Source organism: Diceros bicornis, chromosome 3 (assembly GCF_020826845.1).
Source record: "Diceros bicornis minor isolate mBicDic1 chromosome 3, mDicBic1.mat.cur, whole genome shotgun sequence".
NCBI lineage: Eukaryota > Metazoa > Chordata > Mammalia > Perissodactyla > Rhinocerotidae > Diceros > Diceros bicornis.
The window spans coordinates 30,347,873-30,363,719 of NC_080742.1; the positions used below are offsets into that span (position 1 = coordinate 30,347,873).

The 15,847-nt window shown below is 36.9% G+C and overlaps 1 pseudogene; it reads left to right on the forward strand.

The window, feature by feature from the left end:
* The first annotated feature begins 223 nt into the window (after positions 1 to 223).
* LOC131422882 (chromobox protein homolog 3-like) lies at positions 224 to 6,362 on the forward strand (annotated as a pseudogene).
* Positions 6,363 to 15,847: the final 9,485 nt, after the last annotated feature.

Here is a 15,847-nt window from a genome sequence, read left to right on the forward strand (position 1 = left end):
GAAGCGGGGAGAAAGCCCATCTTGCTCTTAACTTTAAATATTGAAACTGTCACATATCCACCAACTCCAGCTCTGCTCAGAGCTTTCTGTTTCTTTTGTTGTTTTTGGTCTACAAAGATGTTTATTTTATTTCTGTACCCTGTTAAAAAATTTTTCTATTTTTTCTTTCCTTTTTATGTGGTTGGAGCAGAGGGAGTGTATTAAAGTGTGGACTCCCTGTATCATGTTGACTAGAAGTGTTGCTTCGCTGAAGGAAGGAAAGCAGGGGGCTGGGGTAATCTTGCAGCAGAAGCTAAAGACAGTTAACACTTCTCCAGGTAAGGAAGTAGAGTGGATATTTTGTTTTTGCCTTCCCAGCATTCTTTGTCACATTAGATAACCCCAGCTTTCCTTTGGGACTCTCCCCTCCCCTCTGACATCAGTCATTATGATTTGGGGTTTGGCTTATCCTACCCCCATAGCATCAGTATGTGACTCAAGGCCTGGCCACAGTAATTGGTTCAGGGATGAGCAAATAATCTAAGTTGTCCCATGAGATCACTCCCTGTTATTTTTCTATCAGGAAAGAGATCTACTTTTCTTTTCTCATCTCTGGTTCCCAGATTCTCACCTGTAAAATGGGGGGTGAGTAATAATATCTGTTTTATAGAGAATCAGGCACAGGAATAAATGAAAAAAGGCAAATAAAGCATTTAGTACAGAGCCTGGCACATGTTGGCTAGGATCACCACCATTGTTATTATGATTTCATGTGAAATTTAGAGGTGGGAGAATTCACCTTGGACTGGTCTGGTTTAGGAGGGATTCATACAGAAGGAGGCTTTTTAAGTGGATCTTAAAAGATAAGTAGGTGTTTGATGGAAAAGAACAGAGAGAAAGCATTATACAGAGGCAGAAGAGGACAATCTGGCAGCAGGCCACAGGGACTGTGAGGAGGAGGGTCCAGTGAAAGCTGAGGGTGCACATGGCAGTAGAACACATGTAGGAAGCTTGTTGGAGCCTGAACAAGGAGTTGGGACTATGGTTTGCAAGTATTGAGAAGCCAGGAAAGATTTGGGATTGGAAAATAATATGACTGACATGGGATGGTTTATAATGAAATAACTCTTCTACAGGCAGAGGGGAAGTGAGCTAGCACCCCATGTGCTCCTTCACTGTAACCTCTTGATGACTGAAACTCCAAACACAAAGCCAAAACACATATAAGAGGTGGTTTAGGAGCAAGAAGGAAGAAAGAGAAGCAGGAAAACATTTTCTTCCTCCCCCACTGGACCCAGAGCCCATGGTTCAGGTATTTGTGTATTAACCAAGTCAGCTTTCCTTTACCTCTAGGCCATGTACTCTGAGTGTGTGTGTGTGTGTGTGTGTGTGTTTATACACACACATACACGTGTATTTTTATCAGTGTGTGAATTTGTAAAAAATTACATTTTTCATACAAATTTGTGATTTATACAAAATTACACAGAAATTTTGGTGATTTATGAATTTCTTATAGTTAGTTGTGTCCACATCCCTTTTACTATTCTTTCCTTAAATAAGTAGATCATTGTGGGGACTCCAGCAAGATGTGGGCAAACTAAACCCAGCCTCCTCTGAAATATCTGAAGACATGGCGTCAAATGCTAGAGTGGAGCAGTGATTGTTCCCTTTCGAGAAGAAATGTGTTCCACAGTTTACACAGTTGTCATTACTCCCTGTTGTTTCCTGACCCTGAGCCTGTGTGTCAATGATGTTTATCATCACACTAGTGCTATTGTTTTGTTTTTGCTCAGTTCCATACATTGATTTTCATTCCCTACTTGGCCCCTGTGTCACAATTTTAGCTTGTGACTCATGGATAAAACCAATTTTGACTTTTCCCTTCTGAAGTTGAATTTTTATAGGTATTTCTTAAAGCATTCTAAGACAAGCTAAAAAACAGCATTAATTATCTTAAATACTGAACAGCTGAGGTCAGGCCAACTCTGGTTGTAACTCATGCATACCACCTTCCTTGGCCTGGCAAATTTTGTGCATTCATTGAGAAAGGGGATCTGCCAGGAGTTGTTTTGTATCTGATGGCAGGCCAACAGATGCTGTGAAATCATGCCAAGACATGCCAAGTTGTCACCTCTGCATCCCTGTTTATCAGAGAGTTCATTGCATGAGTCCCCTGTCTACTGTTATGTCATATTTACTTGCTCAGATAGATAAAGGATCATGCCCAGATGAACAAGTTTTTAGGAAGGTGCTATTTTTACCCAATTCCCTAAACCACATACGAGTGACAAATATTTCCATAGGATTAATGAATAGGTGTTTCAGTCTCCTCTGCCCTTATTAAATACTAGCTTTTTCTTTCATACTTGGAACTCTTGAATTTGTAGATGAGAAACATTTTCCATATGTAATGATTCCAAGGACTTTTTAACCTATTAGATTTTGTTACATATATTGGTCACTCTTTTAAAGGATTGTTTCCAATCTAACCAAGAATCAACCCCCAAATCTGGTACTCCTTCATTTAGAATATTTTCATATTTTTGAGTAATATACACAGAGAATATTTCTTGATAAGATCAAGAATTGACCAAGGGAATCATGTAGTGTTAGCCATCCTTGTTTTTATCATTTGCCAAAAAAATTTTCTTAGCTTCATAGAAACCACATAGAAACCAAACGACTTGGTTTTCTTTCCACTTCTCTAGGCAACAAACCAATTTCAGTTTCCATGGACACCCAGTTGAGCAACAGTATTTAGATCTGTAAAAACTGCTATCTGACTTGGAGTCCAATGGTGACCTACCCATCAGGACTGGGATGGCAATTCAGGTTTGACCGCTAAGGGACTGATATGTATGAGATTTCGCATGAGCATTTGGGACAGTGCCAAGTTACTGTCCCTGGTGGTTTACGAGTTTCTTAATTTGTGGAGGTTCACAAATTATTATGGATCTTGTCTTGATATCTGGGTGGTTAGAAAACTCCAAAATAAGATAGTGGGAACGGTAATAAGACAGGTCTGGTTGAAATAGATTTACTTTCCACTTGGTTAAGCCAGAGGCCTCCCATACTGATGGCTATGTTAACTCAGTTAAGAAATAATACATATTTGGAAATCCTTGTGGAAAGCCCAAAATATACTTGAAATGAGAGAAGTCATAGACTTATGTTCTAGTACACTTGAAGGATAGCTTTGAATCTAGGCAGTAACCAGATAATCTCCCCATTCAGTCTCAGCAGAAATACAAGAAAAGATTGAATTCGATTGTTCTGTATCATGTACTAATTCTCCAGGGCATATTCTCTCCTAGCCTAGGATACAATGAATGATTATTTCAAAAGATTAATCTGGTTTCCAGATTTGAATATGTTGTTCTTTGCGTTTGCCTGCGTTGTGTAAAATTCTCCATTTCCCAGTTGCTCCAAAATTAACAAATTAAAAACTGGATCTTGCAGACCATTAATCAGTGTTGGAATGTTGATAAGGAAAGGCATTGAGAAATAGTGAAAATTATACTTTAATTGGCATTAGGGGACACAACTCTGCCATAAATGTGCTAGACCATTGTAAATGTGTCATTTCTCTTTTCTCACTGTCTCCTCATCTGTAAAGGGAGGAAGTGGTTGCTAATATTCCTTCTAGCACTAATGACAAATCAACTTCTACTACTCAGTGAAAAATCAATTTTAATTTCACATACAACAGAGACCATGTCACATTTGTGAGAGATATAGCTCTTCACAGGAATAAAACCTTCAAGATTACGGCCAGAGGGAATTAGATGAAAGAATTGATCTTGTACTTTCCAAAAATGCCTCTAATCACTTTTTCTCTTTGTACTATGGAAGGTTTCCATGAATACCATAGAAAATGGATTCCTGGAAAAAAGAGTGGGTATTTCTCAGAGCCTTTTATATTTGGTTTGCTTCTAGGAATTTGAGATAGACAAATAAGAAATGGAATTTAAAAATGTATTATTTTTTTTTTTTTTAAATAAGAGATAGTAGTAGATGGTAGTTAGCTATCGGAAATCAGCTTAAGTTTTGTGGATGTACAATGAACTGATGATTTGAGGTGATATATTTTGTCATTAGCAAAAGTTGCCTCAGGAACAGGATAAAGATTGAGGAGAAATGTTACAGAAACTTTTAGCTTTACAAGCCCAGAGACTGACACATGTACATACCACAGTTCCTTGTCAGCTCCTTTATCGTGTGCAGTTTTCCATCTCGGTAAAGTAACCTGGGCAAATAAAGAGGGAAAGGCATTCCAGGTAGAAGTTCATGTTCATTATCTTGATTGTGATGATAGTTTCCCAGGTACATTCACAGGTTGAAACTTAGCGTACCGTATACTTTAAATATGTGCAGTTTATTATACTTTAATAAAGCTTTTACAAAAAAGGAAGTAACGTGTATGTTCAAAAATTAGAGAATGATTTAATCTGTTATTTATCAGTAAATTTTTTGAACACAGATATATATTTTTTATATCTTATAAATCATGTTTTTGAAGACTTTAATATCATTGGAAAATGCCCATAATATTCAGAGACAAGTGCACTTCTGATTTATAATGGTTCATTAATAAATATTTGTTGAAGGTTATATGAATGGTGTAGTGTTAAATGAAAAAAGCAAGATACAAAAAATGCATATATAATTTAATATGATCCCAATTGTGGTAACTCTCTCTCTTCTCTCTCACGGCTGAAAGGAAATGCCCCAAAATGTTAGCATTGGTTCTGTCTGTTAGGTGGAATGACATATGATTTTTATTTTTCTTCTTTTGCTTTTGGGGCTTTTCTAAAATTGAGCTTCCATTACTTTCACAAGCCGACAAAAACCTAGCAAATGCTCTTTTAAAAGCTTCTTGCCCATACAGGGGAACTCCTTGGTGCAAATATTTTTAGAAAATATATCAGCCTAATGGAGGCACATAGCATCTTTTCCTGCACTTCTTGCACAGTCACATGCTACCAAATGCTGAGGGATTTTAGTGTGGAATGGTGGATATGCTGGAAAGAAAGACTGTTATACCAGCTCCAGCCTGCAGCTTGTGATATACAGCCTAGAAATGCCTTCTTATGAATATGTTTTATGTAGCCTTAGAAGTTCACTTACCTTTGTCACTCCACCACTAGTGGTCCCTTGATAAAACAAGGTCAAAGACAAGGAGGACAAATTCCCTGGGTCACTCCCCATGCAGCTCTGTCAGGAAATGTTCACCAACGATGTCCTAATGAGAAAAGGAGAGCAGTTGTACGTGGGCATTCCTGTGAAATGTAGAAAATTCCTGTCTTTTGTCCAATCAGTGGCGAGCCTTATGCACTTTTGACTTCTTTCCTCCTGGAATCAGAGAGAAAACCAGGGTAGAGCTTAGCTTCTGGGGTGAGGACAAGGGAGGAAGGCTTGTGAAAGTGAGGGTCAAAGGTGTCGAGGGGTTGGGAGACCTCTCATGCACAAAGATGTGCCTTTATTACTCTCTCCCCAAATACGAGGGACATTTGTCCTGTGACTTCCATTCTGCTTTTCTGCCTGTGCGGAGAAAGGCGATAACTGGATGCTATCTGCAGGGAGGTGTGATTTGGCAGGAGGGGGTGGGGCTGGGGCCTGAGGGAGAGATGTTGGTGAGACCCAAGGTAGCCCTCGTGCCCTGCCTTGCCAGGATGCTGGGACTGCATCTTACAGCCTGAAACATGAAAATTAAAAATAAAATGTCCAGTAACATAAAAATTAAAAATAAAATGGAGCGCTAGCTTGAGGCGTGCGGGGCTGGAGATGCGGCAGACCCTAGAAGCAGCTTGGAGGTGGTGAATAATAGCTCTTCAAGTTTGCAGTAAAAACGGCCTCCAATAAAACCACATTGCAAAAAATGGGAAAGAAACAGAATGGAAAGTCAAAGAAGCAAAGCCTGAAGAATTTGTGTTGGAAAAAGCACAGACCGACATGTAGTGATGGGAAGGTGGGGTGTTTCCTAAAGTGGAAGGTAATACAGATGCCGACAATATTGGGAACCTGAAGGAAGTTTTGATTGTCCAGAGTTAATTGAAACATTTGTTAATTCTCAAAGAACTGGTAAAGAGAAAGATGATACAAAAAGAAAATCTTTATCTGACAGTGAATCTTATGATAGCAAATCAAAGACAGGAGATGCTACTGACAAACCAAGAGGCTTTGCCAGAGGTCTTGATCCTGAATAGAATAATTGATGCCTCAGACAACAATGGAGAATTAACGTTTCCCAGGAAATGGAAAGATTCAGAGGTAGATTTGGTGCTGGCAAAAGAGGAAATATGAAGTGTTCTCAAATTGTAATTGCTTTTTATGAAGAGAGATGAACTTGGCATTCCTGTCCAGAAAATGAAGCTAAATAATTGTTCGCATTGCTATATATATATATAATATATATATATATATTATATATATAAAACCCGGGTCTTGGTGTTCTGATTTATTAGTGTGAAGAAATAACCACATTCTAATGAAAATTAAGTTTGAAATGTTTGTTTTGAAGTAGTAATGGGGGAGTCGGGTTTTTTCTTGCATCTATAACACTGGTTTCTTTGAACAAATAAATAATGCTTTCTTAGTTTCTTCCTTTATCAGAAAAGGACATTTGATACCATGGTATATTATTTCCTCTGCATTAGAGAACAGCTTTTCTAAATGTTGGGGAAAATCTCCATGGTCATTACTCAGTCAGAATTTGTTTAACTCATATATGCCTAAGTACCACTCTGGGTTTTTTGTTTATTTGTTTTTTTGTGTGTGTATACATGAAATATGTATGTAAATGGTTTTCATTTCTTTCTTTTTTTTTAAAACATTCACCAAAACAAAAACACCATTTCAAGGTCATGGATAAGCCCATGTTTCTGGGATGCCATCATTCTGAGCCATCTAAGAAGTAAATCACTTCAAGTTAAATTGAAAATTTTTCCTGAAGTCTTAATATTTCAAATGAAATAGATGATTTTGTAATTGATTGAACAATGTAAATATAACGTAAACAACTTAGACAATTTAAAAGCAGCCATATCAGAATCTATAACTCTATATACAGTCATATAAATGCAAGTTTATTTGCAAAACCCCTGACAGGAAAATTTTATCACTACCAACAACCTCCCCACCCAGATGAGAAAAACAGACAAATCCTGGTGTTAATTAGCCAAGTAAGACTTAATTAAATGGACATTTAAAGGTTCCTTCTGGTGAGCCATTCCTTTACAAGAAGTTGAAATTCCTGTACTATATTGACTAAAAAGTCCATGTTTAAGACTTTGCTCATGGTAACCTAATCAGATGGTTAGAGATGTTGGCAATTTAGGACCTGCTGGAATAAATGGGTGAACAAACTTTTGTAATCTAAACTATTGCTCTGCATGTTTTTTCTCCACCCTCAACTCATTCCTTACATGTAGGCTCAATCTTTTCAGTATTTGGGTTATTAGTTCAGCAGAAGCCTGGAAAAACAATAACTTTGTAGTAATCAGAATGTTACCTAACTGTATATTTTTACTTTATTGTAAATACTGGTGAATAGTGGTCAATGAATAGTTTTATATTAAAAAAATAAAATAGGGGGGCTGGCCCGGTGGTGTAGTGGTTAAGTTCATGCGCTCTACTTCGGCGGCCCGGGGTTCGCGGGTTTGGAACCCCAGGCGCATACCTACACACCGCTTATCAAGCCATGCTGTGGCAGGCATCCCACATATAAAGTAGAGGAAGATGGGCATGGATGTTAGCCCAGGGCCAAGCTTCCTCAGCAAAAAGAGGAGGATTAGCAATAGATGTTAGCTCAGGGCTAATCTTCCTTACCAAAGAAAAAAGAATAAATAAAGTAAAATAAAATAAAATAAAATGGGTATGTAAACTTCCACTTTTGAAAATCATCAGTAGCTTATAATATTTTAGCTTTTCATTTCTTCCTTTGTTGTTTATTTAAAGAGTTATAAGCAAACACTTGCAAATGTGTTTCTTCAAAAGTCCCTGGAACCCACTGTAATCCTTTTGCTATGTGAATAATCTCACCCTTTAATTTATCAGTCAGCAAATTTATCTTCAAGTAGTTATTTTAAGTATTCTGTGCCCGCCTCACCCCCGCAACCCCCCAATTTCCCCAGAATTTTGAGGGGGACCTCTGGTCCCTCCATCATAGGTCTTCAGCCTTCTGGAGTTTACCCTCTGCACCTCCTCAACTGGATCATCAGGCCACAGAGGCTACCACCATTGGGTAAAAACTGTGGGAATCCAGTTCCTATTTCCTGCTTAGGGTCAGTGGTGGTGAGTGGAATAGAGAGTAAGGAGAGTTTTCTATCTAAGAACAAAGTTTTAGACATCACAGACAAGAACTATATATGCTTTTTTCCTTAGAAACTTTGTCATACATGTAGATTAAGTTCTAGAATGCCATGATGACGGTGTTTAACTTCTTTGTGGTTAAATAAGTTTCAGTGGCTCAATTGGGCATTGAAATTCTTGAAAGTCAGTATACATGTGTATATAGATGTTATATATATTATGATCTATTTATATGTTATATTTCTATAGAAAATTTTTGTTAAAGTAATCATTTAACCTGAACCTTTGATTAGCAGAACATATTCCTTAATTATGCTTGATAACAGAACTTCCTACATTTAAACTTGAAAGAATAAAATGATGTAGGAGAGTTATATGTTCATAGATAATGTTTTTTTAAATCATGTCACCATAGTATAAAATCTGATCATTGATCTGAATTCTCTCATTTTACAAATTGTCCATAACATTTAGTTGAGCAATAGCTAACTCATAGTTTCCTCTACCAGACTATTATAAAATCATTCAATTTTTATGGGCAGTAGTTGTTTCATAAATAATTTAAGTCCTTTCAGTATTTTAAAAAATGTTTTTGTACCCCAAGTGAGTTCCACATATTTGTGAATAAATAATTAGTGAAACTCTGAATGTGTTGTTAATGAAAATATGTTTTTAAGACACTCTTGAGAATTTGAAGAATGATCTTGGTATATATTAGCATTCAAAAAAGAGATATCCACAATTATTGTGAGGAGGGGATCTTTCTAGAGTCTGCAATAAAAGCATTTAGGAACTCTGAAAGAAAATCTGGGCAATTTAGGTCTTGGGAATCAATTTTAGAATACATTTAAAATACCATTTTCAACATTTAAACCCAAAGAGTTTTTCCAGCAATAGTTTAAGGTACTCTTGCCAATATATTACTGTTTTTTTAAACATAGTTTTAACCCAGATGAGAAGTTCATTGTTGCATTAATTTTTGAGTTCTGAGGATTATCGATATGTGACATTTATACTCTCTTGCACACACGGAGAAAAAAAGTCATTTTGAAACAGAAAACTGCTTCATTCCATAAGCATGCCATTAATGCATGATTCAAGATGTCATAGTTTGGATGAGATAATCAAATTCCTTAGATGAATCAACTGAAAGCAGCTGCTTCATTTAGGAATGATTTAGAGATATGTAAATTGAAGAGGAGAAAAAAGAGATAAGTGTAAGGATATTACTGAAAATGCAAAATGATTAAAAATTATTATTATGACTATTGGGACAATTAAAAAATTTTATGCTCGTTTGTCTTTCAGAGAACCGCCTCCAAATGAAAGTACAGCTCTAGCTCTACTATTAACAAGTACGTATTGGATATTGACAGATGTACACGCCGTCATTTTGAGACTATGAATTTGAAACCCTTAGGAGTCATCATACAACAAGTGAACTAACGTTCCTTGAAAATCCCAGTCCAAGAAAGTTTGTTCTCAATAATAATAACAATTCATGTGTATAAGGTGCCTTTCCTTTAACTCTTAAGACTGTGTGTATAGATGTGTTTAAATATGCATGGTCATAGATCACTGTCTTCATACATCAATAGCCCAAATGTTTCAATTCCTTGTACATAAAGCAACTCTTTATTTCATATGTGAAAATACAATCTCTACTCTGGCCACACAAATTCCTTACGAATAGCACCTTCTTATTTAGGCTCCTATATTGCTCGTGCTGAAGGATTGTTAATGCAATCTTTTCTTAAAGCAATGTTTTAAAAATTCTTTAAAAACAAAACACCTGTGTTTTCTGGCAGGACAACAATGTATCAGCCAAAATAGCTTTATTTAATGACTGACTGTGGTTAGCTAGCGCCCCATAATTCATTTCATAATTGGAAAAAAATGTAACATTTGCTGACATCATCTGAGTGCTGATCTGGACCCACTGAACAGGGAGTTCTCCAACAAAAACGATTTAATTTTCCACTTCACAATTCAGGAAGAATTCAGGATTACGTTATACATGGAGTCTAGAAATGATTTTCATTTTCAGGATTTTAGCTCAAAATTTGGACAGGAAGGAAGACTGGACATAAGTTTAATTTCCAAGGCAAAATTTCATCTGTAAAATCTCACTTCCTCTTGTGCATATTGATACCAGTCTGAGATCAAAAATATTAAGCTCTGGAGAGAAAATAGTGGTGGAAATGAAAAATCCAATGGGTGAGGAGATAGAGTTGCCACAAGTTCTTTTCTGAGAGAGTTTCTTAAACAAATATGTAGTCACCTGATTCTTGTCTACCTGGATCTCAAGTTTATTTGAAAGTCTACAGTGCAAAATATACATGAATTGCATCAATGGTTATTTGAAAGTGATGTACTACCAGTTGTTGTGGCATTATCTGATACTGATATGGTAATGGGTTCAAAATTTTATACACTATACTGCAAATATGGGTAAAGACTATCTAGCCTAATCTTAAGAAAGCTCATCTTTATATCACAGAAGAGACAGAGAAACTTATTTTGAAAGTTGCCATCTTCAGTGTTTTTCTCTCTTGTCATTTAAACCCTGTCTCGTGAATACCCTTAATTCTCTATCTGCTTCTCTTGGCTGCACTTGCCTCCAAAGTCATGGCCTGAGTTAAACCCCTCTGTCTGCTTTACCCTGTGCTGGCATCTGAGCAGCTGAAATGGCTGAAAAAAATGCACAAGCGTGTCCTGGTTTCTCTTTCAGTTCCACAGCCACAGATCTCAGATGAGTACGCAACATGTCCAGAATCTCACTAAACTTGAATAATATTTTCACCATCCTAAATTCCTATCTTAGTCTGCTCAGGCTTCCATAATAAAATACCATAGACTAGGTGGCTTGAACAACAGACATTTATTTCTTACAGTTTATTTCCCACCAAGGCAGGGAAATCCAAGATCAATGCCAGCCAATTCCAGTTTCTGGTGAAGGCCCTCTTCCTGGCTGGCAGATGGCCACCTTCTTGCTGTGTTCTCACATGGCAGAGATTTTCTCTCTCTCTCTTCTTATAAGGCCACAGTCCTATCAAGTTAGGGTCCCACCTTTATGGCCTCATTTAACCTTTAATGACCTCCTAAAGATCCTATCTCCAGATACGGTCACATTAGGGGTTAGGGCTTCAACATATGAATTTTGGGGAAACACAATTCAGTCCATAGAAATTCCCAAATAATCATTTCACTCCTTCTCTTTGAAACTCTTACATTACTCAGCCTCTCCCCTCCCCTCACTGCTCACTATGAGCTTATCTTATATTTATCAGGAAAGTAGAAGCAATTGGACAGGAACTCCCTCATCTTCCCCCATGAAAACTGCCAGCCTACTCGCATCATTACTCCTCCTCTTCGACTTCCTTCTCATGACTATGAATGATGTGGCTTGGCCCAGGTCAAAAGACAACCTGGTCAAAGGCCAACAATGTGTTCCAGATCCTTTCCAATTACTTAGTTTCTATAATTATCCCCTCTCTCTCAGATCCATATGTTCTTTGAATTGCTGTTCCATTTCTTTGCTCTTTCTTCACAAAAATTTTCTTCAAAGAGTTATCTGGAGTTGCTGCCCTTTTTCAACTTACATTCTCTCCTAACCTACCTCAAATGGACACCTGTCCCTACAACTTCATTGACTTTGCACTTGTCAAGATTACTAATAGCCATTATATTCCAAATACTAACGGCCATTCTGCCATCTCTTGCTTGCTTGCTCTCTCAGCAGTATTGAATAAAGTTGATCACCACTTTTTTTAAAATTAATTAATTTATTTTAAAAAAATTTTATTGTGGTAAGAACACTTAACATGAGATCTACCCTCTTAGATTTTCAAGTGTACCATATAGTGTCATTTTCCATGGGCACAATATTGTGCAGCAGATCCCCAGAATTTATTCATCTTCCTTCTTGAAATAGCTATTTTTCTTGGAGTCCATGACACCATACTCTCCTGGTTTCCTTCTATTTTATTGGCTGCTTCTTTTCAGTCTCCTTCATGGGCTCTACCTTCTCTTCTGCCCGAATGCTAAAGGTATGAGCACTCCAGGGCTCTATCTTGGTCTCCCTTCTTTTCTCTATCTGTACAGTTATTCCAATTAACCTCATTCAGTCCCATGGCTTTAAATACTATTTGTATGCTGATGATTTCCAAATCTTTATGTTCATCTCTGACCTCTCCTCGAGCTCCAAATTATAAATTCAGGTACCTATTTGACATCTCCCCATTAATTTTTTGTTTGTTTGTTTTTTGTGAGGAGATCAGCCTTGTGCTAACATCTGCCAATCCTCTTCTTTTTTGCTGAGGAAGACTGGCCTTGGGCTAACATCCGTGCCCATCTTCCTCCACTTTATATGGGATGCCGCCACAGCATGGCTTGCCAAGCCGTGCGTCAGTGCCCGCCCGGGATCCGAACCAGCGAACCCCGGGCCACCGCAGCGGAGCGCGAGCACTTAACTGCTTGCGCCACTGGGCCGGCCCATCCCCATTAATTTTTAAAGAATTATCTCCAATATAATGTGCCCAAACTAGAATTTTACTTGTCTTTCGCAAGTCCAAATCTACTGAGTCTATTTCTCAGTATATGGCATCACTATCTACCCAGTTGCTTAAGCAAAAATCTAGGAGTCAACGTTGATTCCTCTCCTTTCCTCATTCATCCTCACATTGAAACCTTTAGTAAGTCCTGCTGACTTTACCTCTAAAAGTATTCTGAAAACTTCCACTTTTCTCTGTTTCTACTGCTACCCATTAGCCCGAGCCACCCAGAATCTCTCCTCTGGACTAGTTTCATAATCTGCTAACTACACCAAGATTCCCTCCTGTTCCCCACTTCCAGTATAAATGGAATCCCAATGGAATGGCTATGGGTGGCCAGAGTGCTTTTTAAAAATAAAAATCGTATCATAACCCTCCCTTTCTTGAAATTCTTCTAATGACTTCTCATCAAGATCAGAATAAAATCCAATTCTTGACCTAGAAAACTCCAGGGTTTGCAGCATTTTCAGTGTATTCTATGAGGGAATGAAACTCTGCAAAATGATTTCACCATTAAATATGATGTTAGCTGTGGGTTTTTCATAAATGCCCTTTATTGGGTTGGGTAAGTTCCCTTCTATTCCTAGTTTTTTGGGGGTTTTTATCCGGAAAGAGTGTTGAATTTTGTCAAATACTTTTTTCTGCATCATTTGATATAATCATGTGGTTTTGTCCTTTACTCTATTCATATGGTGTATTATATTGATTGATTTTCATATGTTGAATCAACCTTGCATTCCTGGAATACATTCCACTTGATTATGATGTATAATCATTTTTATATGTGGCTGAATTTGGTTTGCTGGTATTTTGTTGAGGAACTTTTTGTTTACTCATGATGTCTTTGTCTGGTTTTGGTAGCAGAGTAATATTGACCTCATAGAATGAGTTTGAAAGTGTTTCCTCCTTTTCAATATTTTGAAAGAGTTTGTGAAAGATTTATGATAATTCCCCTTTATGTTTGGTAGAATTCACCATTGAAGCCATCTGGGCATGGGCTTTTCTTTGTGGGATGTTTTTGATTACTAATTCAATCTCTACTTATTATAGGCCTATTCAGATTTTCTATTTCTTCTTGAGTCAGTTTTGGTAGTTTGTATCCTTCCCGGCATTTGTCCATTTCAACTGGGTTATCTAATTTGTTGGCATATGATGATTCACAGTATTCCCTTATAATCATTCTCATTTCTGTAAGATCAGAAACTTATTACTTATTTGAAAATATTACTTATTTTAGCAATTTGAGTCTTCTTTTTTCTTGGTAGTTTAGCTAAAAGGATTGCCATTTTCGGTGATGTTTTCAAAAAACCAATTTTCATTGATCTTATCTATTGTTTTTCTATTCTCTATTTCATTTATTTTTGCTCTAATCATTATTATTTTCTTCTTCTTTCTGCTTCCTTTGCATTTAGCTTTCTCTCCTTTTTCCAGTTTATTAAAGTGGAAAATTAGGTTATTGATTTGAGACTGTTCTTTTTTAATGGGTATTTACTACTATAAATTTCTCTCTAAGTACTGTTTTAGCTGCATTTCATAAATTTGGTATGTTCTGTTTTTATTTTCATTCATCTCAAAGTATTTTTAAATTTTGCTTTTGGTTTAGTCTTTTACCCATTGATTATTTAGGAGTGTGTCATCTATTTTCCATGTATTTGTGAATTTCCCAAATTTCTTTCTGTTAGTGATTTCTAATTTCAATCCATTGTGGCTGGAGATCATACTTTGTATTATTTCAATTCTTTTAAATTTATTTAAACTTGTTTTAGGGCCTAACAATTGGTCTATTCTGGAGAATGTTCCACATGTACTTGAGAAGAATGTGTTTTCTGTTATTGTTGTATAGAATGTTATATAGATGTCTGTTAGGTCTATTTGGTTTACAGTGTCGTTTAAGTCTTCTATTTTCTTGTTGATCTTCTATCTAATTGTTCTACCTATGTTGAAGTCTCCAATTATTATTGTTGAATTGTCTATATTTCTTTCTTCATTTCTATCTCGTTTTGCTTCCTGTATTTGGGGCTTCTGTTATTCTGTGTATATATTTAAATATATTTTTAACATAGTTATACCTGAGATGTGCCATTTTAGGACCAAGATAATTAGTCATTTCATTTTAAATGCAATTATCTTGGTTGAAAAATTCTATAAAAACCACAATACACTCTCATTTTTATGTTGTATTTCTGATCACCATAGTTTCCTATGAATCATTTAATAAACTCTTAGAAAACAGTCATTAATGGGTCATATAGCTTAAGTCTTTTACATTTCCATCTGAATTTGTAAACTTTGAGTTATGTTTCCATTTTGTTTCTTTGCTTGCTGTCATTGTGGGTTGTGTTTTTACCTAAAACAAACAATAAAAAAATTGTCTAGGGACTGGCCTGGTGGTGTAGTGGTTAAGTTCACGTGCTCCACTTTGGTGGCCTGGGGTTCATGGGTTCCAATCCTGGGCCGGGACCTACACACTGCTCATCAAGCCATGCTGTGGAGGTGTCCCACATACAAAATAGAGGAATACTGGCACAGATGTTAGCTCAGCGACAATCTTCCTCAACCAAAAAGAGGAACATTGGCATCAGATGTTAGCTCAGGGCCAATCTTCCTCACACACACACAAAAAATCACCTAGATCTAGAATCTAAACTAGGTCATCTAGATTCTCTCTCTCCTTTCTCCATTTATTCCATCATTTGTTGGCTTTTTCTTCAAGTGGATACATTGTTCTAAATCCAGAGGAAAGAGAGCACCTCTTTCCAATGGTTTCAACACCCCAAGGTTAAGTTTTACACTTATCTCTAAACAAATCAATGTGACCAGAGATATTGAATGTTTGAATACAATGATTGAACAGGCCTGGGACCTAGACCCTCTATGAAGCTGGGTCTTCCAACCACCAACAGGGACTGAGAGTTGGGGAGGAGTGCTTTCTCAAAAAAAATTGAGGTGCTCTTATCGGAAGAAAGAAGAGATGTTAGGAAAGCAAAAACAACAGATGACCA